Genomic DNA, 5891 nt, shown 5'->3' on the forward strand with positions numbered 1-5891 from the left:
ACAATACAAATACAATACAAATACAATACAAATACAATACAAATACAATACAAATACAATACAAATACAATACAAATACAATACAAATACAATACAAATACAATACAAATACAATACAAATACAATACAAATACAATACAAATACAATACAAATACAATACAAATACAATACAAATACAATACAAATACAATACAAATACAATACAAATACAATACAAATACAATACAAATACAATACAAATACAATACAAATACAATACAAATACAATACAAATACAATACAAATACAATACAAATACAATACAAATACAATACAAATACAATACAAATACAATACAAATACAATACAAATACAATACAAATACAATACAAATACAATACAAATACAATACAAATACAATACAAATACAATACAAATACAATACAAATACAATACAAATTCAATACAAATACAATACAAATACAATACAAATACAATACAAATACAATACAAATACAATACAAATACAATACAAATACAATACAAATACAATACAAATACAATACAAATACAATACAAATACAATACAAATACAATACAAATACAATACAAATACAATACAAATACAATACAAATACAATACAAATACAATACAAATACAATACAAATACAATACAAATACAATACAAATACAATACAAATACAATACAAATACAATACAAATACAATACAAATACAATACAAATACAATACAAATACAATACAAATACAATACAAATACAATACAAATACAATACAAATACAATACAAATACAATACAAATACAATACAAATACAATACAAATACAATACAAATACAATACAAATACAATACAAATGGGTCATTCCACGCGAAGTGATCAAGGCACGTGTAATCGACCTTCACGGATTTGAACCAAATTTGGAGCAATTGTTCATCTAGGGCCAATATATAAAAATCCAAATTTTTGTGTCAATTGAACCACCCCTCGGGTCATGGGAGCACCCCCCGTTTTGACAAGTTGCCAAAACCCTTGATTTTCTTTTGATCATATCTCCGGTTCTGTTGACTCTAGAATCAAACCGCTAAATGGATTTTGAAGAAAATTATTCAAGGAGTCTAGAAAAAATATAAATGTTTAGCGACAGTGCTGCCAACTATGCGATTTTTTCAGTTAAATAATAAAAATTAATTTTTCTCCCAATACGTATATTTCAATTTTGAAAATTCTAATTCCATCGTGTTCCTCAGACATTTTTACATAAGAAACACTTATAATCTCAATATAATTTGAGCGGATCCTGAGATACACCGTTTTGAAGGGAAAAACTCGCAATTTCCCATATAAAATCACAAGCGCGCAACACTAAAAAACCAACTCGGGTATTCTGAGTTCAAACATGATTTATCGTGAAGTAGACGAGAAATGATGAAAAACTACGTTTTTGGTTTGCTTCTAGTAGATCAGGGTCAATTTTTTGACCGCTTGAAGATTTTCTCAATTTCGGCCAATAAAAATGGATTTTTATATGAGAAAATGCGAGTTTTTCCCTTAAGAAAAGTGTATCTCAGGATCCGCTCAAATTATATTGAGATTATAAGTGTTTCTTATGTAAAATTGACTGAGAAACACGATGGCATTAGAATTTTTAAAATTGAAATATATGTATTAGGAGAAAAATTAACTTTTAATATTTAACTGAAAAAATCGCATAGTTGGCAGCACAGCCGCCAAAAGTTTATATTTTTTCTAGCCTCCTTGAAAGCCATCTAGCGGTTTGATTCTAGAGTTAATAGAACCGGAGATATGATCAAAAGAAAATCAATGGTTTTGGCAATTTGTCACAACAGGGGGTGCTCCCATGACCACACAAAAATTTGGGTTATTATATATTGGCCCTAGATGAACAATTCCACCAAATTTGATTCAAATCCGTGAAGGTCAATTTCAAGTTTGCATCTTTTTTTGATCACTTCGCGTGGAATGACCCACATACAATACAATTCAGGAACGTAAGGCTGGTTCTGAGTTTGGTACGGGGCTGTGAATCCGGTATTCTGTTTCGGTTTCTCGATTGGAAGTGATGGACATATATTTTGTTGACCCGAGAATCCTCCCTTCAACACGAATTGATCGGGACGGGGCGCCAGTGTGGGGTTGGGAATCTCTGGTAGGTCAAGTGAATCAGGTACGTCCATCAAACGCAAATCTTCCAGATCGGTCTGCAGATCCATCTCGGGAGCACTTTCCTTCTGATGTACTAGTGCCCGAAGTTCACTGACGGATTCACGAAGTGAGACAACTTCTTGAACCGTCTTCCTCAAAATTGACGAAATTGTTGTCAGTGAAGCAATCCCACCCATTAGTGTTTCAGTTGCTTTTGAAAAAGCATCAGACCCCTGAGACGCTAGGGCTCTATTATCGTCGGATTGCTGTCGCAATTGTCGAATCTCGTCTCTCATCTCGCACAAGACATGCAACAGGTCGTCTCCTACGAGCTGTTTGGAAAGAGATCCTTCGTTATCGGAAGGATTGGATCCCTGTGGAATCGCAGGTACGCTTGTACTCAACAAATCTCCTAAAATTTCTCCATCCTCCCCTTGTTGGTTGCCGGGAGGAAGTACTGCCTGTTCGTCACTGAAATGACTGCCATAAACTGCAAGAACTTCCTCCAACAACCCTGAAATTTCCTGGTTGACCTCCCCTGCCGCATAATTTCGGATAACCTGGAGCCTAGACCCCAAATTCACAAGAAAGGCGACCATTTGGAGTGTGAGAACTTCCGAGCGATCACCATTTTGAATGCCGCCTACAAAGTGCTATCCCAGATGATCTTCCGTCGTCTATCACCTAAAGTAAATGAGTTCGTGGGAAGTTATCAAGCCAGCTTCATCGATGGCCGGTCGACAATGGACCAGATCTTCACCGTACGGCAAATCCTCCAGAAATGCCGTGAATACCAGGTCTCAACGCATCACCTGTTCATCGACTTCAAGGCGGCATACGACAGTATCGACCGCGTAGAGCTATGGAAAATCATGGACGAAAACAGTTTTCCCGGGAAGCTGACTCGACTGATCAAAGCAACGATGGACGGTGTACAAAACAGCGTAAGGATTTCGGGTGAACTTTCCAGTTCATTCGAATCTCGAGGGGGACTGAGACAAGGTGATGGACTCTCGTGTCTACTATTCAACATCGCTCTGGAAGGTGTGATGCAACGACCCGGGCTCAACAGCCGGGGCACGATCTTTACGAAATCCGGCCAATTTGTATGCTTCGCGGACGACATGGACATTATCGCCCGAACATTTGGAACGGTGACAGACCTGTACACCCGCCTGAAACGCGAAGCAGCGAAGGTTGGACTGGTGGTAAATGCGTCCAAAACAAAGTATATGCTGGTAGGCGAAACCGAAAACGACAGGATCCGGCTAGGAAACAGCGTTACGATAGACGGGGATACCCTCGAGGTAGTGGAGGATTTTGTCTACCTAGGATCCTTATTAAAGGCTGACAATAACGTGAGCCGTGAAATCCGAAGACGCATCATCAGTGGAAGTCGGGTCTACTATGGGCTCCAGAAGAAATTGCGGTCAAGAAAGATTCACCCCCGCACCAAATGCACCATGTACAAAACGCTTATAAGACCGGTGGTTCTCTACGGGCACGAGACTTGGACCATGCTCGAGAAGGACGTGCAAGCGCTAGGAGTTTTCTAGCGACGGGTGCTAAGGACGATCTTCGGCGGTGTGCAGAGGAACGGTGGCCAAAGCTGGAAGGATACGGTGGGGAGGGCATGTTGCAAGAATGCCGGACAACAATCCTGCAAAGATGGTGTTCGCTAATGATCCGGTTGGTACAAGAAGGCGAGGAGCGCAGATCGAGTATTGTGGAGGCAAATTTTTGATTCAGTGTTATCATGAAATTGATGTTGAACTAAATAAATGAAGTCGAAAGATGTTCTGAAGTAGTACAAGGCTAAACCGGTCAACCCCGTATTAAAGAACACTAATCTCCCGAACGCAACCAGACTTGCAACCAGTTGAGAAATACTGGGCCAACATGAAGCAGGTACTCCGGAAGCATCATGAGGAAGTCAAAACGGAGGCAGAAATGGGGAAAAATGGGTTTCCATGGAAAAACAAGTGTAGTGTAGTAGTGTTAAGAGGAAGGTACGTTTGGATATGTCTATGAAACTAAATATAACGAACACAGAAAAAGTTTAATAATATATTTTATTTTATTCTCGAAAAGTTTCGGTTGAATGAGTGAATTTTACCGAACTTTTCTGATACAGTTTGATTTCGTACACCCTTAATGAGATTTCTCGTTGTCGAACGCCTGGAATCACCTGAATTCTCGACTCGCGAGTTAATTCCAGCATAATTTTTAATTGAATCACTATCCCTACTAACAATACCCTCCCCCCTCCCGTCAAATATGTTGAGTGTGCAGTAGTATATACAACCTCTAGCAATAAAAAGTGTCGGACTAACATTCCTTCCCTTTTCTACTACGTTCCTCCGTTCGGGTCGACCGGCACCGGTATTAATCAATAAACAACATGGGGTGACAAGAAGTTGTATAATGACGGGTGATTTGTTACTCCCAGGTATTATTATCTATTGATACTCTGTGCTATTTCAGCTAGTACCGATCAATAACGAAGTTGCAGCCAGGGGTGGTCGCACATGCTCCAGCACTAATCTTATTTTAGTTCTAATGGAATGTTTCGATTGAACATTATTATGTGTTCGTGAAACATGATCGGCTTCCGATTCATTACGGTATCAAAGGAATGTGTTGTTGAACATTTACAATCGTGATGACTTTGTGACATTTTTTCTGCAGGAACTGAGTTTAGAACCAAAACTCACCTAGCATAGTTGACAGCTGGTGATCGGTATCACCATAGCAACCCGTGTTCATATAGGTACCATGTGCTACAGGTATGCGGACAAGAGTAGGCAAATAAATTCAATTTTGACAGATTTATGATAATCCGCTTGCCAAACCGCTTATTTGCCAATTTATCCTCATCTGAACCCGTGTGTGTGTGAGTGAGTGGGTGAAAAATAGAATGAAAAGAGTGTGATAGAGGAAGCGGATAAAAAATGTATCGGCAAACAAGATTGTTTACACGCGTTCCCTTTCCCGCTCACACTCGCTTCTGGAAGCGACACTTTGCTCTACAGGACACAATGCGAGACTGCACCGATGTCACTTGTGCGAATTACCAGCGGCTTGTTAGCTGTTTATTACTGAAATAATTTTTCAATTTGACAACACCGGTGACTATTGTGCAGTGGGAACAGAGTTGGGTGCTAAATAGGTTGGAAGGTTTTTTTTTGCTGAACATTTTGGAAGTGGCACTATTTCTAGCTATGGTGATATATACATATTCTCCAAAAATGTTTCTCTTTTTCCTCGATAAACATGGAAATTATGCAATCAAGATACACATTTTATCATCAAGATAAAGTGTAGTTCAGCTTTTAATTTTCTTTAAATGATTGAGCCAAACTAGTATAGGAAGTTATGTATTAAAATTTAAAAAAAACGAAACCTTTTTTTCTTCGTTGTTATGTAACGTTTCGGCCTACTACGCTTCAGCCATCGTCGGACGCCTACAAACATTTATTTCAAAAGTTATTATACATTCATATACTTCGAAACGATAAGTGGATTTTTCCAACATTGATCTGCATTGAACTGAGTTGTTTCATATCCTTACCACATTTTGCTCACACATGACCGCGAATGACGGACAAACACAAGTTCGGTTATTATTACAGTAATAATCTTAAAAACAGAAGTTTTCATAAACAACTTCTGACAAAACGCAATTAATCGCGAAGCATTTTTTTGTTGTTGACATTTTAAATCGT

This window comes from Topomyia yanbarensis, unplaced genomic scaffold (assembly GCF_030247195.1).
Source record: "Topomyia yanbarensis strain Yona2022 unplaced genomic scaffold, ASM3024719v1 HiC_scaffold_84, whole genome shotgun sequence".
Taxonomy (NCBI): Eukaryota; Metazoa; Arthropoda; class Insecta; order Diptera; family Culicidae; genus Topomyia; species Topomyia yanbarensis.